The 26,081-nt window shown below is 45.7% G+C and overlaps 1 protein-coding gene and 1 long non-coding RNA gene across 5 annotated transcripts in view; one reads left to right on the top strand and one right to left on the bottom strand.

Annotated features, from left to right (window-relative positions):
* LOC144768016 (uncharacterized) overlaps positions 1–25,734 on the bottom strand; it is a 463,846-nt gene extending 438,112 nt beyond the window's left edge. For 2 of the 3 annotated variants that reach the window (XR_013598415.1, XR_013598414.1), the window contains exon 1: positions 4,226–4,358. This is a non-coding gene — a long non-coding RNA (uncharacterized LOC144768016). Of the gene's footprint in view, positions 1–4,225; positions 4,359–25,597 lie in introns of those variants that run through there. The other variant, XR_013598416.1, reaches the window with a different exon arrangement.
* LOC144768015 (glutathione S-transferase kappa 1-like) overlaps positions 1,009–26,081 on the top strand; it is a 217,278-nt gene continuing 192,205 nt past the window's right edge. The window contains exon 1 of one of the 2 annotated variants that reach the window (XM_078651410.1): positions 1,009–1,244. The gene's annotated coding sequence lies outside the window, so the exon portion shown is untranslated. Of the gene's footprint in view, positions 1,245–25,856; positions 25,919–26,081 lie in introns of those variants that run through there. The other variant, XM_078651411.1, reaches the window with a different exon arrangement.

Genomic DNA, 26,081 nt, shown 5'->3' with positions numbered 1-26,081 from the left:
GGCCATGTTCTGGCTGCGCGCACACAGGCGCCAGGATTAGCGCGAAAGCCGAGAGCGGTGCACCATCGGCTCGGCGCTCTTTAGAGGTTATAAATTAAATAAACCTGACGCAAACCCTCTACACTTGCAGTGTCTTCATTTATGGTAACCACTACGTTACAACTCCTCCCCCAAAGACACCTCCAAATCTAATTCACACCCTCGCTATCATCTGAAGGAAGACCTCCCATTATTGAAAAGTCTATTGTCCAGGACTATGGAAGTTCCTTCCGAGTGTGTTCTGGTAGTTTGAATGTTTACCATTTTTTCCAGTATTATCCTTGTACCTGTTATGGTACCCTTTTGTAACTTGAACATGTCACTTTTCTCTTGTAACACACTGTATGCTACCTCTCACTTTTGTTTGCTTTAGATACTTGCACAAGTGCCACCATTGCCTACGTAACGTTTGTTCTTGTGCTGGAGTGTCTGCCATTTATTGCAGTATTATACCTCTACTTGTACTTTGTGTGCTTTTGTAACCTGCACACATATCACTTTTTTCTCCTCTAATGTACCGATTGCTACCTCATGTATTTTGGTTGCTCACTATTGTCACTTTTGATCATGTAACTTAACGTTTGCTTTTGTAATTTGTTAATTTGCAATTGTTTCCTCTTGTATCATTACTGGTCCTATTGTGAAGCGCTCTGACACCTTCGGGTAAAGTCCGCGCTATATAAAATCGCATAAATAAATAAATACAGAAATAAAATAAAAATAAAAGCACAAGTTGCATCTATGCCGAAACCCGGGATTGAACCAGTGTCCTCCAGCTCTGCAGTACAACGCTCTCCCAACTGAGCTATTGAGGCTTGTTTGAATCAAGGCGACGCGCGCCTGCCTTTTTTTCTGAATACACTAAAGCACCTGAACAGCTCCTCCCCCATGACGTAGGGGGTACAAAGCGCCATGGGGGGACGATGGCGAATAGCTCGGTGCTGAGATTTGCTGCACCCCCGTGACGTAGGGGGTACAGTCAGTCATGGGGGTACAGCGCTTCTCAGAACACCGGCACTCAACAGGAATCAGGAAATTATCACTGTCTGGAGGCGGGCCCGGCGCCAAACCGAAAATGCCACGGCCCGCTGTGATTCCCGGCCTACCTCTGCCTTCTGCAGCCAGCCTTGCTGAGGAGACTCCGCAGACGCCTGCAATTATGTAGTCTTCGAGTCCGGATTGACATATCTGCGGCCTCGGCCCAAGTAAGTACCTGCATGCGTTATATATAATAACGCAAATAGATGGCAACTCGTGTTAACTCCAGACTCTCTGGTGGTGATTCCTAACGCAGATCTGTTTGATAGCGCGCCTGCCCTCAAACTACATGCAGGTTTGGAAATTAGTTTCAGCCTCTCCGGGAAGTACGACCTCGTCGCCCTCCGAGACTGAGATCCCATCGTTCCCTGTTGCAGCGCCATCCATGGGCCACGGCTCCTATCAGTTGGTGTTTGTCTAAGGGAGAGGGGGGGGAAGTGTTGTAAATTAGGGTGATAAAAACTATGTCAACAGAAACTTCAGAGGACGTGACGAGTGCAAGGCCCTCCCTGGCGCCACCCCAGGGCACTTGCCGTGGCAGCTTAAGCGCGGTAAAATCACATTTTCTTGGGAAACTTGTGAATTTTCAACTTCCTCCATTCAATACAAGTGTATTAACAGGCACCGGTGGACTATAGGGGGCTCCAGCTGCGGCAGTTCATAATTGAGCCAAGTTGGAGGGAAGGGTCACAGCGAATCTTATTTTATCCTCTACCTTACTGTCAGGGAAGGGCAGTGTGAAAACACGGAGGCACATGCTGCGAGGCGCGCAGGGGGTGGTGCACAACTTTACAACGGGAGCAATCAGCATCTCACTGACATACAAATACATGTCAAAGGCTCACACTGAGGATCTAACACCTCTAACACCTTGATTGAAAACAGAAAGCCGCCCATCAGCGCAAGAGCATAGATAGGCAGCACAGTACACCACCACCTCGCTTCTAAGGAAGGAGAAAATGTAGATCAGTTGTGCCTTTCCCCTACTGAAAAACCCAGCGTAAAAGACAAAAAAAATGTTCCCTTCAGTTTAGGAACAAATCAGGCAATACATTTTAAACAAAGCACTCCTGTTCAATTATTTTGCGGGTGTCATGCGAGAGTAGGTTTAAACACCAGCAAAATGTGCATCTTACCCGCAGATGCACGACCAGGCACTGCGTGTCACTATAATTTGATGAGAAACACTTCTCTCGTGGCTGTGAGAGAAGAATTCTTTCTTGCACAGCATTATTAGTTACCGAGAGTGAACTGTCACCTCATGGTCTTTTTTTTAATTATTTGTAGCAGCACCATTAACCACCATGTGACATGCTGAAACAGTGCCCATGCCACAGCACTGCAGTACAGTGAGTATGTTTGTGTAGCAGTGCTGCACTTGCGGGCTTCAGTATAAGCCTTGATACATAGCTCAGTTGGCTTACTTCAGGGCACCACATGCTGCTTTGAGGACCATAATTTCAATCTGTGGTTGTCGTAGTAGTGTCTTTGCCAAGGTAAAGCATTCAAGGTGTAAAACATGTTTTCAGGAGCACCAAAGACACTGTAGTTTCTGCATAAATCCCGTGCAAATGGGGTGTGACTTTCAACTCATTTCACGTAAGAACACTGCCTAATTTGAAGTATACAAACGTTTCCCCTAAAGTATACTGCTAACCCTTATATATCTGACGTCACCTGGTATTTTTTTATGTGTTCCTTGTATATCCCAAGAGTTGTAGTTGTTGCCTTTTAAGCCAGGCGGACACTTTCTGTCCAATGGCTACCTGTGTTCTTGTTTAAGGAAGTATGTTTTTTCTGTTAAATCCTGCATTCATTTAAGTCGTTCCTACACTGTCTCATGAAGTTTATGCTGCCATGGAGATCTGCAGCCGGACTGCAGAGTGTGACAGGGCCTGCCTGTTGCCGCAGCTCTAGGTCGCCAGACTCACAAAAACAGTAATTGCCTGAGTGACGGTATAATATCCTAGATGCACTTGCTATGGTATCAACTTTGCTTATTTAGGCGGGCGCAGGTCATGAGTGATCAGATCAATGGTTCGTCTTCTGAGCAGCTCAGCTGCAGTGCCTGCCTACCCTATGTTATGGAGAACTGCATTCAGACTGTCTCCGGAGACTGCCCTTCCATTTCTGGTTCTTTGCAGCAGTTTCAAGATCTTCTTAGAGTTTCTTGTTGCTCAAATGGGTGTACACTTCTGATATTTAAATTGTTTCCCTCGTCCTCATTACTTGATTTTGCTCATGAGAAGGTGTCACTCATAGTCGTTGAAATGTCACTCATAATTTCACTGAAATTATGGAAATGTCACACACAGCAATCTGAAACCTTGGCAGCTATGCTATTATGTACAGTGCTAATTCTCTGCAAAATTGAAGCACCAAGTTCTATATTAAAAACATCATATACACGTGTGTCACGGTTAGCCACTATGCATTGTGTGTGGAAATAAGAATGTCATGTATTCAGATGTAGGTGACATTTAAGTCTAGCGTTTAAATGTAGTTGAAATGGCAAAAGTTTATGAATAAATGCCAGTCAGTACTTAGTTTTCACATGTACTGTATCCATGCATGCAGATATTTTGCCATAGGAATAGGGAAGATTGTGGGTAAATCTATTTGGGGGAATGTTTTCACTATTTGCATGCCTTGAAACTGAAACGGAAAACAGGCAGAGGAAAGGTCAAAATATAGCCATTTTCAGCATTACAAAATGCGAGTCTCAGCCTAAATTGTGTGCGTCAGCATGCATGTCTGTTGAATGTTTTATTGCTAATATCTACTTAGCCGCTAGATGATTCAGGGTTTTCTCGTTTCTAAAGGCTCTATATTATGTATATACATTTGTGAACTAATGGCTTTCTAACATCCCACACTCCCTTAAAAAGCACTGGTCACTACCAAAGTTGTCATCTGACCGGTATTTTACCACCCTGGTTTGTATTTTTTTTTTTGACATGCTAGTACGACAACTTGGCAAAAACAAATTTGGTCTCTTCCTTGAAATATAAATCTAAGAGACCAAACACACGAAGAAAACACAATTTGACATTTTTTTCTGATTATTGAAGCAAACGGTGTCGGGGGATGGCTTGTCAGGGTAAAAAGAATAGGGATTAATTAATATACAAATTATGTTTTCGCTTACCAGCTCTTTACCCTTCTGGAATATCAAAACGTAAACACGGGACTCTGACAGGAGTCAACCGTAAACAAGAGGGGAGTGACGCTTCCCGCCTGACGCGGCGCTGTTCGCGCGGGAGCGTCTCTCACATTCCTAACGGCTCTGAGGCGCGTGACGCCGCTTGCGCGCGTGCGCGCCCGTTAGCGTCTCTCACATCTTTAAATAATATGTAAAATAACGAGGGCGGGTGAAATCGCGTGCGCACGTGCGGCCACGCGGCCAGGCTGTTAGGGCAGGGCTGGCTAGAGGGCGCGCGCCTTGGCACGCGGCGCGACATTCAGTGTTATCAGATTGGGCAACATTTTTCCCAATTGTGCGGGGGGAAAAACCATACGGGGGGGTGGGGGGGCCGGGGGCTACTTTTTGGGCGGTATTTAGTGCAGTGTGCGGCAATTTACCGGCTATGAGTGGAGCCGACCATGATGAGTCCGTGTGGCGTGAAGGGCCCGTGGCAAAAGAGCGGCTGCGCGTGCTAACACATCAAGCGCTTTTTATTTATTTATTTATGTATTTAATGCGATGTTATATATAGCAAACTTTACCCGACCGACGGTGTCAGAGCGCTTACATAAGAACGTTACATAAAAGATACAAACAGAAAAAATTGCAAATGTACAAGATGTAAAGTCACACAAGGAAAAGCTACAAAACAGAAAGAAAAATTGCAAATATACAAATAGTAAAGTCACTCAAGGAAGAGATACGAATGGATATACTCTAAGAGTCACATAGGAATGGTAGAGAGTACAAAGGTCCACTGCATATCCTATATACATATTTATATATATATATAAATTCAAACGAATAGTCTCGAACCTCCGACTCCGGCGAACAGAGACCAGACAAATCCCAAAGATAAGGCAAAGTGATTTTATTGCACCAAGTTCAAAAGCGCAGCGGACTGACGCGTTTCGGGCGGATGCCCTTGATCACAGCAAAATGCAATTCGAAATGCCTTATTTTTATATGCTGTTGTGCACACCATGTGACATATAAACATAAACAACATACTATAAAGTGAGCCAAAGTCCATAGATAGACATTTAAACTCCATTTTCTCGCTCTATCACTGTGGGTACAGTGTAGCCAAATAGACAATCAAAATAAACATCAATTCTTATGCTGAATAAATTCATAGATGAAAATAAGTCCCTGCATACATGCATATGAGAAAATACCAAACATAGTTTTTACAGTACTGATGAAAAAAGTGCGTATTACAACGTAATACCAATGTGCAAAATCTCGCAATTGTAAACATTGAGAATTGTGCAAATTTTCGCAAGTTAAAAGTATTAATCTGTATACTTAAAATCATACTGGAAACACAATATTTCCATAAAAACTTTTTCCATTGGGATGTGCAAATCTTCGCAATGTAAACATGATAATTAGTGCAACATACGCAAATAATTTAAGTACTGATATAACTGTAGCTGAAATACGGTAAAAACAACATAACTTGAATCGGGGACATCAAGTATAGATGGCAACCCCTCTGTATTGTAAACCTATGGGCAAAACCCTGGGATGTTTGGCTAAATGTGCTAAAAAAAGAAATAACCTCCATGGTGTAGTGCATGATCCTGATGCAGCCGGATTTAATAAGCCATGTCTGCATCCCAAGTGTCATAAATCGTGACTTAAAAAAATGTTATGGTTGGATCAACAAAGTTAGAAAACATTTCAAATTATTTGATTACGTAATAGTACTACTAAAGGGTGGAGGCGGCCTTAGATCAATGTATTATTTTATCAGATATTCAATGGTGCCAGCCAGCAAAAGTTCCTCCACGATGGGACCCTATAAAAAATGATAGAGGTCCTCTGTCGTGTTGAGTCCATTTGGAACTTTACTGTCCAATTCAAGAATCATTTTAGATTCTAATTGCCGAAGCATCTTGTCCCTGTCTCCTCCTCTGTGTGGTTTAGGAACAGAGGTGAGTACAAAATAGCTGAGACACTGTAAGTCATTATTGTGTACACTTTTAAAGTGTCTCGCGACAGGGTAGGAGCTGTCATTGTTAACAATCGCGCGAAGATGCTGCAATATTCTGGCATGCACCTGTAGCCTGGTGCTGCCAACATACCTCAGGCCGCAGGTGCACGCCAGAACATAAACAGCATACCCTGTCTTGCAATTGTAGCTCCCCCTGATGGGCAATGGAACAGGACTGAATGGGGTGTTGTACTTGGTGGTACTGGTGCCAAACTTACACGCCCTACAACTTGAGCATTTGAAAAACCCCAGCCGGGGTTTAAACCAAGACTGACTTTTAAGTAATTCTGGGAAGGAGTTAGATACATGGGTACGCATAGAAGGGCCCCTGCGGAAAGTGATGTTAGGATTGCTAGGAAGTTGGGGTGCCAGGACCCCATCTGTCATTAGTATGGGCCAGTTCTTAGTCAGAATTGCCCAAATCTTTCTTTCCTGACAACTGAAAGACGTGAAGAACCTGATATTGGATTTTTCAGGATCTTCTGACGTCTCACCAGTGGGGGCCTTAGATGTGAAAAGCGACTCTCTAGTCCTTTCCTTCATCTTGTTGACAGCCTTGCTGAGTATTCTCTCGCTATACCCTCTAGCTTTAAATCTAGCAAGTGCTTCAGTGGTGCATGTAAGTAGTTCCTCTTCACTGCTACAGATCCGTTTCAGGCGGAGCAATTCCCCATAGGGTATATTGTCAATGACATGGCGTGGGTGAGCACTGTTCGCATGGAGGGTGGAATTACCCGCTGTTCTTTTTCTATGTAGGGTAGTAGTTATTTTATCTCCCTTCAAAAAGACCTTCACATCCAAAAAGTCTACAGTATGTTTGTTGATGTTACATGTAAACTTCAAATTTTCTTGATTGGTGTTGAGGCTTATAATGACATTTCTAGCACTGTCTTCATCCCCCCTCCAAATTAAAAATACATCGTCAATATAACGAACCCACAGTGCTACATGCTCCGAAAATGTCTTACGGTGTTCCCCCATGAGGACCCGCTTCTCCCACCAGCCAACGTGCAAGCATGCATAGCTGGGGGAAAAGCAGGCCCCCATGGCAATACCCCTCTTTTGTAAATAGACATTCTTACCAAAGACAAAATAGTTGTGATGTAAACTCCATGTCACAAAATCCAATAACATCTTGTTATGGTTATAACATTGTAAAGGTCTGGTACTCAAAAAATATTCTAATGCCCTCAGACCCGTGTGATGTTCAATGCTCGTATAGAGAGCTTCTATATCTAAAGTTATGAACAAGGAATTCTCTGTCCATGGAATGTCTTTGATTTTCTTTAAAAAGTCTCCTGTGTCTTTTATAAAGGTGGGTAGATTTGTCACCAGGTTTTGTAAAAAATATTCTGTATATTGCGCCAAATGTTCTGCCACACTGTTGATGGCAGATATGATTGGTCTGCCTGGGACCGGTAGGGTTCCCTTATGTACCTTAGGTATTAGGTAAAACCGGGCATAACCGGTTGGTCAACATTCAGAAACTTGAACTCTTGGATAGATATTAGGCCTTCCCTTCTGTATTTGTGTAGTAGTTTTTTCAAAGTGTCCCTGGCATGATCATATTGATTGAGACTTGTTTTCTGATAACATGTGGTATCTGAAAGTTGCCTGTTGGCCTCGGCGATGTATTGTTCCTGAGGCCAAACCACAATGTTGCCTCCCTTGTCAGAGCTACACACAATGTTCTTATGGTCATTTTTAAGTTTTGATACAAGTGCCAATATTGTTTTTCTTTATCCTTTTTGATTCTTTAGCGATGTTTCACCTGGTGATACAATTTCTTTAAATCAGATGTCACCACCTCATGAAAGGAGTCTATGGCATCTCTTGGCATGGTTGGCATAAAACAAGACGCAGGTCTGAACGGGCTCATACCCGCGCCTGTTTGCTCAATTTCCGCTTCCACTAGTTCTTGCTGTGTGGACACAATTGGATCTGTGTTAGTGTTTATATTGCCCATTTGTTGCAAAGTCAGTAGTGCTCTTACATCTCGGGCCTCAAGTGTTGAAACCGAAGGTTCTGTGTTGGTCACATTGGTGTTATTCAGTCCATCTTTGATGTTAAAGAACTTACGCAATTTAAGTTTACGTATATAGCGAAAGACGTCGATCCTGGTAGAGGTATAATTGAAATCAGTAAGGGGGCAGAATGACAGTCCTAGACTCAATAGCTGATTTTCCGCTGATGTTAATGTTGTGGTAGATGAATTGACAATAGTGTTGTCTTTTATTTTCTGTTGCGCCAATGTTGTTTCTTTTTTTGTTGTTTACATTTGTGTTTTTTCCGGCGTTCTTTACGTCGTCGGTTGATTCTGGTCCTTTTTGTTGTTGCGGCTGCCGCCGATTTCGTGGGCGCAGAGTTTGAAGACGTGCATTCACTAAAAAATCTACCTCCTCACCTAGGTCTAGTACCATTTGGGGCCACCCTGAACTCGCCCCTACCGAGCTACCATCATCTGAGTATAGGCTGCTGATTGTTGAATCTGTATCACTTGTGCCAGGAGCGGACTCTACATCACTGTTACGTTGCTCCACCATTAAAGTTGATGTTAAACTTACGGGGGCTCGTTTTTGACTCATTTTAATTTGTTTGGCATTGTCGAACTTGCGCGCAAATGTATAAATACGTCCATGTTCGTAATCATCTTTATCGCGCGCAAATTTGTAAGCTTTACAAGCCTTTATCTTTTCCTCATGTTTGGTCAAACGCTCCTGAATTTCTTTCTTAGATGTTGCTATAAGGTAATTTGGTTCAAATTTCAACAGTTCCATATTAATATCATCGATTTCTTTTAGTAGCTCTAGACGATCGATTTCTGCGTATTCTATGAGGATCTTAACAGGTTGCTTGATGCGTCCAAGTTGCTCTGTCCCCATTTTTTTAACATATCAGGGTGGGGTTTCTCGTAGCTGGGCGCTAGGAGAATTCGCAGCCCACGTGGAACGCGACCCTCCGCTATATACATGGGCAACGACTTAGGCTCCAACCACTTGGTAACTTCGTTGCGCATGCATTTCTCCATACGTTTCATAAGATTCTTTATTTGCCCTTCATTCGTCAAGGGATTCGATTGAGTGCCCGATGGAGTGGCTGCACCTTTGTTCGTAATTTTAGGCAGGTTGTTGAATAGTTCAATCGAGGCCGCCTCCCGCCCTCGTACTGTCTCCTCCGACATTGCCGCTAGCGCTCTGTGGAACTTGTATGACTTGTGCAGTGTTATTAGCATGGGGAATCTGATGTTTCTGCAACCCCTCGCTTTTGCCTAAAGCCTCCCCACCGCCTGTGATGCAGTATCGACACTCACCCCGCACGAACACCACTGCGATAACAACTGCTCTCCGGTCCCGTCTCGTCTCCGGTATACACATAGATTTTCTCAGGTCAAGAACCCCAAAAAAAACCATGAGAGCAGAGTTCCATTAAGTCGCAGGGGGTACGCAGTCACAGCACCAAGGGAGGGTGGGAGGGATACAAGGGTATGGAGAAAAGGCAAATCAGAAAAGGGAAGAAACATTTGAGGATCGTCAAGGGGGAAATTAGGTAAAAGGGTCAAGGACGAGGGAATGGACAAGATGGCGGGTCGGGGTGCAGAGAAAAGTGGCCGAGAACATCAGCAAAATGAGGGGCCAGGACAAAAGAAAAAGTAAAGAAGTCCATGAGAGTCCGTGGCGGGACAGGCCGCTCCAATGAAGAGTGTTCTCTGGGGGCCTGGGGTGGGTATGATCTGGAAGGGGCTGCAGTGTGCCAAGCAATATAGGTCGCGACTAGAGGGTAGGCATGTCCAGGGTTAAATTGCTGGACCGCCATCACTCACTGCAGGCTTCAGTTTCCACAGGCTCCGGTTTCTAGCCCTGGATTACACTGGAGCGGTTCCTCTCAGGCTACTCGCCGCAATCACCACCACTCCCGGTCGGAGGGGGGAGAGCCGCCAGCTCAGACTCCACAGCAGCGAGGCATCTCTACCGAACCAGCGGCCATGTTGCTGAAGGCTCTCTGGGCGCTCCCTCCAGAAACTCGGAGGGTGCAAGCAGGCCATCCGGATCGTTTCTGGGGTCCGCAATGCGTGGATAAATGGGCAAAATCCTCGAGTAGGGTGGCGGTCGGATGGGGAGAGCCGCCAGCTCAAACTTTACAGCAGTGAGGCATCTCCGCTGAGCCAGTGGCCATGATGGTAGAGGCTCCGTGGGCGCTCCATCGAGAAATTCTGCAGGCGTGTTGCAGGCTACCCGGATAGGTCCATGAGGAAAGGACGGGACCGGAGTGCAGGCACAAGATCCACCGTTGGTTAGGAGGCAGAAGGGGGAGGGAGACCCGGGGCACGTGCCAGAGTCCGTTCCCTTTCAGAGGAGCTTTTCACCCGGCATGAGCCCTGAGGACCCTGGGCTCTTCTGTCCTCCTGTAGAGGAGGAGAGACCTGTCCATGGGTGCAGAGGAGGTGAGACTTGTCCAGGGATGCAGAGGAGGCGAGGCCTGTCCAGGAGTGCAGAGGAGGTGAGGCCTGTCCAGGGGTGCAGAGGAGGTGAGGCCTGTCCAGCTGTGCAGAGGAGGTGAGGCCTGTCCAGGGGTGAAGAGGAGGTTAGGCCTGCCCAGGGGTGCAGAGGAGGAAAGCTCATTGGAGGAGGACCGATGAGGGCCTGCCTGTGAGCACATGATGACCCCACCCACATAGTCTAAGCAAAGCAGCTGCAGCATCATGCATGGATGCATCATGAGCGTCACGTGATTGTGTAACATTGTAAGTGTAAGTGCAAGCGCACTGTGCACAGGCGCGCAGCACTTGCACCACAGATCACCACCTAGCTTGTTAGTATAATGTGTGTGGGCCGATGGGGGGTCACCAGGGCCGTCAATCTTGTAGCGCGTGAAAGCGCTACCAATGACAGTCCTGGGCATCATTTTTTCGCAAGCTCCCACGCGGTTCCATATACCTCTCAGCGCAGGTCGCGCAGCAGACTTGCTCCGGAGTCCGGCGGTACCGCCTCGACCTCGGGTGTGCCTCTCTCTTCATTAAAGTAACGTTTAAGCTTAGCCACAGCCTCCTCCCTCAGCTGCCAGCCTGGCCTGCCTCAGTCGGGAGTCGATTCGGGACCGACCATCAGTGTCAGTGAGTGACAGTACAGTCACTCACTTGTCGTCAGTCACTCCGAGTCAGACTCAGGCCTATGCTGCACTGGCCCGCGGCCGCCTGGCTATTCTTTACTGGCTATACTTTATTGGATACTCAAAAGGTTGGGCTATGGGCTGCGCCCCTTATACAATTACGAGTACTGACGTCGGTCGGTGGGCGCCTTTGTTAATGGAAAGCAACTGCCTTTCTCTCCCTGCACGTTTCCTCGTCTACCTACTACTTCACTTACAAGTTGCATCCCGCCCGCAATTACCGTGGGTGTGAAATGTGTGTGTTGCAGGACGGTACGCCATTAACATAAATGTACTTTGCTAACCCCACAGGAGAAAAGGCTTTTGGTTTCCTGTGGCTTTGGGGCAAATGTGTTTATGTCTCGTGCTGGCTTCCCTGAGGAGGCACCCATTTCCCACATGTAACTTGTACAGTCGCTCTAACTGTGTCTCATAGTCACTGTGAGTGCCCCGCCCCCGGGTTTCTGAGGCGTGTTTCTTATAGGTTTTAACATGAACTTGTTTAAATTAAGAAATTGGTTTGAATGAATCCAACAATTGAGGACGACGTTGCCGAACATTTGTGGGCATGAATGCTTATGGGATCCAAAAATATGTTCCCATTATTTGTGGTTTTCATTTTCTTTTGTGCGTTTTAAATTAAAATGTAAGGAAAGTACGCACAGAAAGTAGTGAGTGTCATGAAAACATAGCAGCCAAGGGAGCTCAACATTGTGGTGTCCACCTGAAGCAGACATCCAAGTAGGGAATGAGTGCCGCAAATCACTGACTGGCACGCCCGGTTATACTGCTGCTAACTGGTGTTTCCCTGAGCGGTCACCCTAGGCCATTATTTAACCCCTTGGTCCACAACAGCTCTCAGGTGGAAGTGTGCTACAATTATAGTAGTCACCCTAGGCCATTATTTATCTGCCACACAATTTTTCCTGCCATAAAGAAATTGGCAACAAGGAGAAGCATGGTACTACATCGGTTATGCTTAATTGGTTGCAAAGGTTGCGTTTTGTAATATTTTATGGGGCTAAGACATCTGCAGAGGTGCCCAGTGAACAATAATTGGTGAAAACTCTGGAGGTTAAAGTATTTGTCGGAGAGATCTCTGCTTTGTGTAGTCCTAGATCTGAATCAAAGTAGTGTAGAAGTTTAATGTGTCTCCTGCAAAGCACTACACATCATGTCATATGCAGATGACAGATTTATTTTTAATGTAGCTAGGTTAGTGGGCTACTGCTTTGAACACAGATCCTTTTATTCCTTGCAGTTCATAATTGGTAATCCTTTTACTATTGCCCAGTGATCTATGTGTAACTGCTACATCTTTTAACCTTCACCGAGTCATGCAACACATCTTGTACGTTGATTTACACAATTGCATGATTTATTGTCAATGCGTCTGTTATGTAAAGCACTCTGATACCCCTGCAGTGCTCTATATAAGAAATAAAATAATGTATTGAATAATGAAGACACTGAGATCTACAGGCCTTATTAAAATACAATTTAGAGGGAGCAGTAAATTGCACATAACACTATGTCTGCCTTTCTTAATCTTTGTTTCCTACTATTGTAATCTGAGCAGTGCCTGTTTCACATGACAAAGTCACAGTGAGGACAGGTCTTAAAAATTAGAGGCATTAAGGCAGGTGCCCAGTTAACTCCCTCCCACTATCTGTATATTGAATAGAATGTATATTTGTCCTTAAAATTGTTTCTGATGACTATTTGTGCATAATTTGAGACTTGCTACTTTGGGCTGTTTTTTGGGCTGGAACTGATCTGCGTTGGGCTGGATTTGGGCTTATATTTGAGCGACTTTGAGCTTGGGATGGGTCTCAAAATCTGGCAACACTGGCGGCATTTCACACCAGAAAGGAGCGACACCCGAGAGGCTTAACCGAAGGCTACGCTGTGAGCGTGCACATTTAAAAAAAATATATATTTTATTTAATGTGATTTTATATAGCGCGAACATTACACAAAGGTGTCAGGGCGCTGTACAAAAGAACCAGTTGCGTTCAGTGGTCGAAGTGGGCAGGATCGGAAGGGCACGGCGTGATTCCGTTCCCCTACTTTTTCTTTTCAAATCTGTGTCCCAGGATGGCAGAACTAGCCAAGGCATTCATATAAGGCTTGTCTTGCTTTTGTGGATGATTGGGGACTGGCAGAGAAGGAAAAGGACTCTCTGTTCCTTACTGCCCAGAGAAGACACAGACAATGTCCTCTTCTTTTCTGTGCTGACAGCTGCCTCCCTTCCTATTATTCCCCCTCTTTCTGTCTTGCTCCTCACTTAAACCGTGACTTGAAGAAACTGTTCACAACCTCTCTTCCCTTCTTTCATTTAGTTGCTTCTCTGTGAAATGGTTCCAAAAAAGAAAACACTCTTGTGAAAAATGCCCTTTTTCTGATATTTTTCTATTCGAAAGTGCAGCCTCGGGATGAAGAGAAATAAAAAGGTTTTACATATGAAAAATAAATACATAACTAATTAAAGCTAGACAGAGTTGTTGCAAAGTGGCCAGGTTGGTTTCATTCACATCCAAACACATCAGCCTCACTATGCAGTGAAGCTCTACTTTTGTTTTCTTGTCTTTCTTTGAACAGCATTGTTGTACCCAGGTGGGAAAGTGCACCATCCCTGAATGTATTGCAATACCTGGTTGTGAGAAAGTGTCTCTATATATACTGGACAATAAGGCAGTACAGTGTGTATAGAGTCCACAACCCCCAAAGGTATAACAGAGGTTAAAGTCAGAACTGACCTTACTCTCCAAAGTGGTAGCTTGGTCGAGCAGTAAGGCAGTGCCAGAGGACAGTGTAAAGCATTTGTTGTACACACTCAGTCAGCAAAAGGTTTCACACACTCAAGAACTGAACTCTAGGCCTATTGTTGTTATATACTCAGATATAGTTGTTTTATTTTTAGAACCAACAGTTATAAAAATATACTTTTTGAGGTACGAGTACTCTCATGTAAATACTTTGCAGAGGAGTGTGTACTCACAATAATTAAGGGGTAGCTAATAAGCAATACAGTTCTGAAACACACTCTAGCATTGAGCTCAATGGGTTTTCATAGGAAAGTACAGTTGATTACTTTATGGATTACTTTGGTAGTTCCAGGACTAGATCTTAGATTCAGTCCTGAGGTCTAAGCTGAAACCAGATTAGCAAAAACGTTTTAGTTACTGTGATGACTTTTCCTGAATATAAAGCTGTTTTAAAAGTTCACACTTAGAAACTTTTCAAGGTGATTCTGACTATGTTATCCAATGAGAGGAAATTCAGGTTACAGGTAAAGTACGATCGCGTTACTTTTGTACCCCATCACTAGTCTCCTAGGGCCAGCACTGGGGGCTTAACTCAAAACAGGTAGGTAATTGCGTTTCAGTATTTCGTACGATATTTAAAGAATATTTGCAGTTTTCAAAAGTAGACACTTAGAAGAAATTTTATAGAAAATCAGACAATGGGTTCCTATGGAGAAATTACAGGTTACTAGTAAACCCGCTAGGGATTACGTTTGCGCTTCAGTACTGGGCTGAAAGGTACAGTACCGGCTTCTCTCCTGATCACAGGTGAGTATTTTCGAATTCGGACTTTGGCTGATTTTATAGGAATACTAGCAGCCCATCCCGATGTTGTCTGGGTATGAAATAGAATGTGTGTAATGTGTGTATTTGGCAAGGGCAATTTATTTTAAAATCTCGCAGTAGACAACATTTTTTGTTTTATTAGAATAGGGACGGAGAAGGCCCAGCTGCAGCCCTGGTTGATGTTAGCAGGCGCGTGTAATTGGTGTAGTTATCCGCCGCCTGAGCCCGGCTACAGCCCTGGTTGATGTTAGCAGGCGCATGTAATGTGGTTGAATGAGAGAGTTATCAGCCGCGGGTAAATCCGTTTAATGAGAGAGTTGAGTGACAGCGAGTAGGAGAGACTGTAGTAATTGTCCCCGCAGACATGCTCATTTGCGTGTTCCCCCGCTTGAGGCCCAGATGCAGGCCTGTTTGATGTTAGCAGACGCGTGTTCCCCCGCTTGAGGCCCAGCTGCAGCCCTGGTTGATGTTATCAGGCGCGTGTAATTAGTGTACTGATCCGCCGCCTGAGCCCGGCTAGAGCCCTGGTTGATGGTAGCAGGCACGTGTAATTTCGTTGAATGAGAGAGTTCAGTAACAGGGCGCAGGAGAGACTGCAGTAACGTTACTTACCAGGCCTCCAGGTGAATGCGTTTGTCACGCCCCCAGCACACGGCCACAGCAGACGATCTTCTGATTAATGTACGACCCACATGGCATGAAGGGCGGAACGTAGCACACACCCCCAGCGTGCCCCTTGATGCGGCGCAATTGTGTTCACATAGCATGAAGGCGGGACACACGCCCCCAGCGTGCCCCTTGATACTGCGCAGCAACATAATTGGCATTTGTATGTACGACTCACATGGCATGAAGGGCGGACACACGCCCCCAGCGTTTGTCACGCCCCCAGCCCACGATGTGATGGCCGTACCACACACCCCAGCGTTAGTCACGCCCCCAGCCAACGCCCACAGCACAACGCAGACATGCCCACAAGGGACTACTTTGCTGGCACGGTTCTTTTACCTTTTAAATGTATAGAGAAGTTGGCCTAATGGCTAAGGTGCTCGACCTCGGACCTGGGGACCTGGGTTCGAGTCTTGGAAACGACGCCAAACATCCTGTGATTCTGGGCAAATCACTTAATCTCCCTGTGCCTAACAAAAATGAATGTGTGTCCTCATGTAACGTAACTGGTGCTATGTAAAGCGCTCTGATACCTGGTTTCTTTATAATATTAGTATGGATTTTCAGTTTTCAAAACTTCACACTTAGAAAATTTTCGAGTCAAAATGGGTCAATGTTATAGAAATGGCAGGTAAATGAATTACCGGTTTCCAGGTGAGCACTTGGTTGGTGAAGTTAGGGTTCTGGGCGTAGACTCAGGGGTCCCCCAGGGTCAGGTGAGTACAGTTAGTTCAGTCCCAGCGGCACAGGGGTGGCTGGGTTCAGAGGTAGGTAGGCCCAATGTTATCCAATGAGGGAAAGGGGGCCTTCGGTTGGTGACGGCTGGCTAGCAGGCCACGCGGCTCTGGGAGCTGGGCTCCTGGTTACTTGCTCTGGGCAAGGGGGGAAGTAGGATAGGGCAAAGAGGTCAAAGCCAGCGGCACTCGGGCGGCTGGGTGCAGGGTGCTTTTGAGCCGTCGGGCTCTCAATGTTATCCAATGAGGATCTTGAAAAAGGAACAAAGGCTGCAGGCCCGGGGACGGTGACTCTCCAGGGGCGACCAGCACTTCGAGAGTTAAGTTGGGATGATGGAGCACAGGTAGGTACCCCAAAGGGAGGCACAGGGGGCCGCGGGGCGCCGGGTGCAGGGTTGTCTTTGGGGATCGGAAAACCTTACCCTCGGCTGGTCGCGGTTGGGGTGGCCCCTGGTTCTGAGTCTGCAGGCGTCGGCTGGTTCGTCGAGGAGGGTCTTTGGCCACTAGAACTTGGGTCCCAGTCGCTGGGGGATGTCCTCGTGGTCTTGGTTCGGGTTGGCCCTGCCCAGGCTCGGCTGGTGCAGAGTGGGCTGGTCCGGAGCTTCCTGGTGAGGAGGTTGTCTCAGATAGAGGTGCAAACGTCATGTCTGGGTACTTGACTGCAATGTGGAAGGAGTGTGGTGTTAATTACAAATTTACTACACCCTACCATCCACAGTGCAATGGGCTTGTTGAAAGATTTAACAAGACCCTAAAGGGTATAAATAATCAAGGGTTTACCTGAAAAGCTTAGGCGAAGATGGGACATCCTTCTACCCTGCCTTCTGTTTGCTTACAGAGAGGTCCCATAAAAGGGGGTTGGCTACAGCCCTTTTGAGCTTTTGTTTGGGCATTCTGTAAGGGGACCCCTATGTCTGGTGAAGGAAGGATGAGAGTTACCTCTCAAAAAGCCTAAGCAAGACATAGTGGACTTTGTACTTGGTCTCCGCTCCAGGATGGCTGAGTATATGAAGAAGGCTTCTAAAAACCTTGAGGCTAGCAAAGATCTTCAAAAAGCTTGGCATGACCAAAAGGCTACGCTGACTGAGTAGCAGCCAGGACAGAAGGTGAGGGTGTTGGAGCCAGTGGCCTCAGCAGCACTCCAGGACAAATGGTCTGGACCCCACACATTTGTTGAGAAAAAGGGTGAGGTCACCTACCCGGTGGACCTTGGAACTCCCAGGAGCCCCCACAAGGTGCTCCATGTCAACAGACTCAAAGCATATGTTCACAGGGCAGACATGGGCTTGCTCATGGCTACAGATGAGGGACAGGAGGAAGAAAGTGACCCTCTCCCAGACCTGTTGACTCAGAACCCTGATGATGGTTCAGTTGATGGTGTGGCCTTAGCTGGCAGCCTCACTGGCCAGCAGCAACAGGATTACAGACAAGTTCTACAGTCCTTCAGACATATGTTTTCCTTGACACCTAGTCAGACTAACTGGTGCACCCATGAGGTGGCCACTGGTGACAGTCTGCCTGTGAAGAGTAAGCTCTACAGGCAACCTGACCATGTCAAGGACTGTATAAAGACTGAGGTACAGAAAATGTTGGAGCTGGGAGTGATTGAGCCCTCAGAGAGCCCCTGGGCCAGCCCAGTAGTCCTGGTACCAAAACCTCACACCCAAGATGGTAAGAGAGAGATGAGGTTCTGTGTGGACTATAGAGGTCTCAATGCTGTCACTAGGACAGTTGCTCACCCAATTCCAAGAGCAGATGAGCTCATTGATAGATTGGCTTCTGCCAAGTTTCTGAGCACATTTGATTTGACAGCAGGCTATTGGCAAATCAGGTTAGCTGAGGATGCCAAGGCCAAAACTGCTTTCTCAATCCCAGGAGGTCATTACCAATTTGTGGTGATGCCCTTTGGTTTGAAGAATGCACCTACCACTTTCCAAAGGTTGGTGAACCAAGTCCTCACTGGGTTGGATGACTTTTGTGCAGCTTATCTTGATGATATTGCTGTCTTCAGCTCCACCTGGGAGGATCACCTGATCCACCTGAAGAATGTTTTAGAGGCCCTGCAGAAGGCATGCCTAACTATCAAGGCCACAAAGTGCCAGATAGGGCAGAGTAAGGTTGTGTACCTGGGCCACCTTGTGGGTGGGGGTCAGGTTCAACCATTGGAGAGTAAGATCCAGACCATCAAGGACTGGGCTCCTCTAACCATCCAGACACAGGTCACATCTTTCTTGGGCCTGTCTGGTTACTACAGAAAGTTTGTTAAGAATTATGGGTCCATTGTGACGCCACTTAATGACTTGACTTCAAAGAAGATGCCAAAAAAGGTTCAGTGGACAGTAAGCTGTCAAAAGGCATTTGATGACCTGAAGAAGGCCATGTGCTCTGCACCTATCCTGAAGAGTCCTGACTACTCCAAAGAGTTCATTGTCCAAACAGATGCTTCTGGGTTGGGGGTGGGAGCTGTGCTTTCACAACTTAATGTAGATTGTCAAGACCAGCCCATTGCTTTTATTAGCAGAAGGCTGACCCCCTAGAGAGAAACGTTGGTCAGCCATTGAGAGGGAGGCCTTTGCTGTGGTTTGGGCCCTGAAGAAGTTGAGGCCATACTTGTTTGGCACTCACTTCAAAATTCAGACCGTCCATAAGCCCCTCTTGTGGCTAAATCAGATTAAGGGTGAGAATCCCAAACTGCTCAGGTGGTCCATTTCCCTACAGGGGATGGACTTTACAGTGGAGCACAGACCAGGGACTGACCATGGCAATGCAGATGGTCTCTCCAGGTACTTCCACTTGGAACATGAAGACACAACTGGTCAAGGTTAGTCTAATGTCCCTGCGTTTGGGGGTGGGTTATGTAGGAGAGTAGGGTCTGCTTTCCTATGGTCACCCCACTTTTTGTTTTTTTGCTTCACTGGTTTTCGACTTAATGTGGCTGTGGGCCTGCTAATCAGATCCTCAGTCCTGCTGTTCTCTCTCTAAATTCACACCATGTACTTTAGGTACATCACCAATTGGGAAATGGGTCACTCTTATGAGCCCCTGTACAGTGTACCATAGGTACCCAGGGCATAGGTGCACCCAAGGCCTACCAGGGGCTGCAGCATATCGTATGCCACCCCTGGCTGGCCATCCAAACTGACACAACTGGCTGATCACTCAGCTGGGGCAAAGTTGTGTAATCACCCCTTGCTGAGGTATAGACACATATGCACCTATAAGTCACTCCTATGGCAGGTCTTAACAATCCTGAAGGCAGAGTGCTTGGTTTTATGTGAGATGAGGCTCTTGCATGAGCTGAGCCTGTCTGCAGCTTTCGGAATCATGTCCTTATAGCTGTTCTATGATATAGCCATACCATATACTCTTAAATGCATTATAATCCTCGCGGTTGAATGGTAACTTTGGTTTGGCTTTATCAAAACATGTCGTGTAAGGTGTCATACACTTTGGAATACTACCCCCTCGCCAGTACTGGCGTAAGGGGTAGCATTCCACCCTTCTAGAGGGAAAAGACATGTTGTTCCTACTAATCCCGGTTAAAGTTAACCAGAGCCTCAGCATCACAAAATGGATGCTGCTGCCACAGACACAAGTCTGACCTCCTGCTGCTGGGAGTCCTTCCAGCGAGGGAGGCTTGAACAATAGGTATCCTGTCTTGGGAGGTGCTAGCACCACCCCAGACATGCCATAGTGTATTGAGGCAGGGATGGCTGAATGAAATGAGACACTGCCTGGGGCACACAAGGTGTCCCATGCATAGTCCGGTTCAAACCGGTGCTGGGGCACTCCAGCCCCAGCTCTGGCGCGAAACTGGACAAAGGGAAAGGGGTGTAACCACCCCCTTCCCTGGTCCCGCCCATAGGCGGGACCTAGCAGGTAATCCAGCCCTTAAATTTGGTATATAGTTAGGAGCTGAGTCCCAAGACTTTAGATTTATCCTGACTGAAACTTGAAATGAAACTCTGGACCTTCGACGTTCTACCTGAAGATAGAAGACTGAAGAATCTCCCTTGTGGTGAAGGAGTGACCACCCTGTGTAAGCAGGCACCATCAAGCGATCAACGGTTTGCTTTGTCGACGCTCCCGCCGGAGCTCGAGCACAGAGCCTGACAAGACCCGGACTTCCAGACTTCCAACAGCCTGATCCACAGCCACAGCAGAGCTGAGACCCGTGGAGGCGACGAGAGAGGTGGGACTGGCCATCTTGGAAAGCCAGCGAATTGCTTTCCGTGCAACTTCTGAGGCACCCTCGAAGTTGTGCATTGGGGATTGAGAAGCCCCAGCCCCGAGCATCATCTGCAGCGAAAATCAGCCCTCCACACTCCACGAGTTCTGCGTGGGGCCCTTCTGCATTTTCCTGCTCAACACGTCTGTCCGGTCACTTGCCCGTTGGCTAGTGGCCTCTGTAACGATGAACCTTTGAATTTACACCACTGGTCTGGTTGCTCCAGACTGGCCCCTGCTTCCTTGAAAAGGAGAAGCCCATCAGACCTTGCTGGTCTGATCCAAAAGCCATCTTCGATTCCTGCGTGGGTTGCCTTTGCCAAGGCTTGTTGACTGCCATCCGGATGCTGACACCGCCAACAGCGAGAGCCTTTGTGGGACAGTCCGTATCCAGCTTCTGGTCGTCGTCGACACCTCCTGGTCCACGTGGCGGCAGAGACAAGCTTCACGACATCACCTGATCGCATCCCGGCATCGCCTGGTTCCTTCCTGGCTCCATCCTGGTCACTGGCTAGTGACCCAGACTCTGTCCCCTCTGCTTTCAGGTACTCTTCATCCTCAATCCGCCCTTGGATCCAACCGGACACTTCCCACCTGGTCGCCTGCAGCATCTTTCTCCAAGGCTCCATAAGAATCAGCAACGTATGCCGACACACTTTGACACCTATGCACCCGCTTCCTGTGGGTGAGGTAACACGAGTACTTCGGTGCTCCTGTGGGTATTGACTATCCTAGTGTCTAAGTTTTGAGTAGCTTTTCTCTAGTCCTGTCGGAAGTGACCTAAAAGAACTAGTTTCCATTTCTTTCGTTCCCATTCTAACTCTATGGTAACTCGTGTGCGTGTAAAGACACTGCACACGCATCCTGTGGGCCTCCTGCTCCCTATCCTTTGGTAGCACAGTGTAGCCCCAGTGATTCTCCAGGCCCTAGGCCTATCCTTTGTTCGTGACGTGGTTCTTATACCACTATTTTAGTATATGGTTCGAAGTGCCCCTAGGACATTACTGTATTTTGTGCAACTTACTGTATGTTGATTAAGTCTCTTGTTATGTGCTTGTGCCTCTGACCTCATAAAGAGTTCAGAGGATTAATTTAGTAATAAATACATATATATTTTATATATATAACCTGTGTGGTGTCCTTTCATTTGGTATTAAAGGGATTGCATATGGTAAAACAGCTGGCTTCACATGCCCTCTTGAGTTTAGCCTAAGACTGCTTTGTCCATGCTACCACTAGGATAGCTGGTCTATAAGGTTGACTTTAGAACCATCACCATAAGGGTTGTTTGGACTGATACAGGGTGCCCACTAGAATAGTGGACATCACATATCAGGCCAACTTCTCACAGCGAGGGAATAATTTTTGCATGTTGATTTTTATTCTTAGAATCACTTGTAGTTTCGTTTTTACTATGTGATAGCAGAACGCAAGTTTCAGATGATATGTGCATGTTCTCTGCCTTTCGGGAAACTGTTTTTCTGCACTTATCTTCAGTGGGGGCAGGGCACACATGCTGTCTAGAGAGCATCCTTGTCCCCTAGCTGTTCACACAGGCCTTTCTCTCCTAATCGCACACACTGCCTAGAGAGGATCAGGAACTTGCTGTGGAAGAAGTGTGGCCATTCCAGGCAAAAGCCAGTGCCAGGATAATTTGTCCTTTATTTAAAATTTGCTCTTAAGGTGATGCCACAGCAGGGAGCAAAGAGAGAAAGGGGCAGGCAGAAGTGACCACCAGAGACGGCTCACAATCTTGGTCATTTCAGGACATGGAGGGGAGATGTACTGGGGCAGTCTGCCATGACATAAAAGCCCCGTATCAAGGATTGTCCAGCAAGAGAACTCGGGAGCTTGCAGGACATAGGAAAGCGCTTCACAGAGCGCGCTTTTTTATAAACACCCTGCAAGGCTCTTTATTTCATCAGTGCGCGCCGGCCCAGGGCCAAGTCAGTATCTATGCCACTTGACAATACAGCTTTGCATATGTGGTGCTGACACTTTGGTCATTAGGAAGAATAGTACGTCAGGATAATTTCATGTTTCATAAAAGTTTTTATGTTGCACACCATTCTATACTGAATGATTAGAATGCAGCTTTTAATCTAATGTCTAAACGGTTTCATCTTTTTTTGTTCATTAATGTAGCTGCACTTCATGTGTTGTTCCCAGATTGAATGGGCGCGGTGACTTAGCACATAATATCATTTTGTTCAGTAAAAATGGATTTTATGCGGACGCAGCTTCACGCTGCAGTGTCTGAGCAGTTGTTGAACAGGAGTGCGTGCTTATAGTATGCAGAGGAAGAGTAGATATAACAAGATTTGGCAAAGCCAAAAGCTCTCCCCTCTGGGAGAGCTTTTGACTTTCGTAGCCAATTGGGGGGTAGCTAATGGAGGAAGAGGGTTGGATAACTGATTGACTTGAAAAAAGCTCTAGAAAGTAGGCAGTGCTGACTGCTTCAAAGCGCTTTTAGGTCCAGATTGCAGAGACGGTGAAGGTGGGAGGGGTGAGGAAGGAGGAATAAAAAGAGTACCAGGGAGGGAAATGGGACAGTGGAAAGGAGGGGAAAAAGCAAGAAAGAGGACAAAAGGGGTGAAGGAGAGAAAGAACATGAACCACACATATATTCGCAAAGCTGTTTCTGATGAGGATTGGCCATGAGTTCCTGCTTTTTACTAGCTTAGTGCCCTTCCATTTCTGGATCTTAACAACATTTGTAAGCTCTTATTAGGGTTTTGTGCTGCTCAAATGGGTTTATTCTTGTATTTATATATTTCCCTCTTCTTTATTGCATGATTTTGTTCGCAAGAAAGTGTCACTCATAGTCATTGATTGTCACTCATAACTACACTGAAATTATGAAAATGTCACAAGTACCTTGGCAGCTATGCACTCCACGTTGAGGGCTGGTCGCGCAGCCTAATTATGCAGCGAGAACCTGCCGCAACCGGACACACACTGTGGCCAGAGGGTTGGCGCACTACAATCTAGCAACCATGTGAATGACGGGGCCGGAGCAAGTCATGCACCTACCGCGGCCGATGCCAGTAGCCTATGCGGGGCTGCAGAAAGTCGTTGAAGCGGGCTGGCCCATTGCGCTGATGGCGCTGCCTGCAACAGAGTACTAGTAAGTGTCTGTGTGTCACAAGCTCATCTCCAATCCTTCTCCAATTATTTTTAGCACATCTCATACTGAGCAAGTTGTAATAAAGTGTAATGGTAGTCACAAGGTAAATCCAAGTAGAGATTTATTTATAAAGTTACAGGATCATAGATGTTGGTTACAAGCAGAATGATTGTTGGTTCAAGATGAATTCAAACCTATTCATGGCCCCACCAGGAGCTGCATCTTCATAGCTCAGCCCACTCACACCAACAGTCACTCTTCCAGTCCACCAGGCATACCAACATTCCACACTGTCATCAGGCATTCTAAGGTACCATATATACACACAAGCATACTGGCTGAGCTGCTCTAAATGTAAGCACAACATATCCTCTTTCCTTAAGGAAACAAAGAGAACAAATAAACAAATAGTTACAACGAAATACGAAGGAAAGAGCAGAAAGCCAAAGATAAAGAAAGGAAAACTAAGTACAGACGAGCAACAAGATATAGGTGAAAAGATGCTAACAGGAAGACGTAGCGAGACACACCACCCCTTCCCTAGGGAACATCATGAAAATATCAGGAAGGTAACATGCAATAAGTAACATGCTCAGAAGAAAGTAATAAAAAAAAATAATGTGTGGAGGTAAAAACTAAACGCACCACACACCAAGAAAATGCTCTAGACCATGTGAAATAATCAAGTGTAGAGTAGGCATAGCACAATACAAACGGGTACAGGTGAGTAAAAAGTAATGTAGACGCAAAGTTACATAAGTACGTAGGGTGAAAACAGTGAAAAGGATGTGCGCACAACCCACACTGCAGACTAGTTCGAGAGTATAGAGACCAGCTCCTAAATACACCACCCTACATCAGAAAAAACAACCATATAAACTTAATGCGCCAGCAATACCAAGATGGTCTCAAAGAGGAACATAAGCAACTCACACAACACTTGTACCACGTAAAACACATAATTGAAGTGTGAATGACCAAAAATAAGTGTCGCATAAATCGCTCCAACCATTGCAGTCTTATTTAAATTACTGTAAAAGTCATTACCTGTATCGCAGTCTTACTTAAATTACTGCATGAATCATTATACATATGACAGTCTTACTCAAATTGCTGCCAGAATTATTACTAGTATTACAGACTTACTTAAATTGCTGCATAAATCATTACCAGTATCACAGTCTTACTTAAATTGCTGCATAAATCACTAGAAGCACTACAGTCTTACTAAATTGCTGCATTAACCATTACCAGTATCCGTCTTACTTAAATTGCTGCATGAATCACTTTACGTATAACAGACTTACTTAAATTGCTGCTTAAATCATTATAAGATATAACAATCTTACTCAAATAGCTGTATGACTAGAAATAAATCAGTCTTACTGAAGTTGCCGCATAAATCATTACAAATATAATATAGCAGTTGTTTAAATTCCCGCAAGAATTAATACTAATATATTGAAACAGACTTACTAAAATTGCTGCTTATATCACTATAAATAATAAGTGTTACTGAAATTGCTGCTTATATCATTATAAATATATCAGCCTTACTTAAACTGCTGTATAAATTATCACAACAGTATAGTCTCATTTAAACTTCTGAAAGAATCATTAAAAATATAACAGTGTTACTGAAATTGTTGCTTAAGTTATTAGAATAAATCAGGTGAAAGGCTGCATTGCACAGCACAGTGAAAATCAGATTTCATACTCGTGAGAAGACCTTCAAAAAAACGTTACAAGAATGTGCATATAAGCTTAAGTTGATGCCGCCGAACAATTCATAAGCGCTCCATAAAGAATAAGAAGTTGATGTGCTCATATTTCATTAAGTACCTGTGGGACGTCCATGTTAAACTTGCTTTTGTCAAGTGAAACAAACCTTTTCTTGTCAACCATCGGTATTAGAGCAGCATGAATGTCCGTTTAAAATGACCAATAGAGGAAGAAAACGCAGTTGGCAAATTTTAAGGGAGCACATTGGAAAACTTCTCACAAAGAGTGTCAGGAGGCTCCAGCCAGAAGATGGCGTCACGCACGGGAGACGCACACCGGGTGGCTAATTGCACGCTCCTACTCTAAACGTCAATCAGCAGACTCGTAGATCGTGAAGGAAAGGAGACGTCATGAAAGGCTGAGGAGACTCCTATTGTCAAGGTGAGAAGCGCAAGCTCTTTTGAAAATATGCAAGCAATGCCCAACTGTCGATATTACTGGCCTCGAAGTAAAGAATATGAAAGTTTCGACATTTAAATAAAAGTAATACTACTTTGTCCATAGAATAAATTCCACTGCACAGGATAAACAAAGTGTCTCTAGG

Source organism: Lissotriton helveticus, chromosome 7, assembly GCF_964261635.1.
Source record: "Lissotriton helveticus chromosome 7, aLisHel1.1, whole genome shotgun sequence".
Taxonomy (NCBI): domain Eukaryota; kingdom Metazoa; phylum Chordata; class Amphibia; order Caudata; family Salamandridae; genus Lissotriton; species Lissotriton helveticus.
The sequence above is the reverse complement of the archived record's forward strand: the minus strand, read 5'-3'. Positions and strand labels throughout refer to the sequence as shown.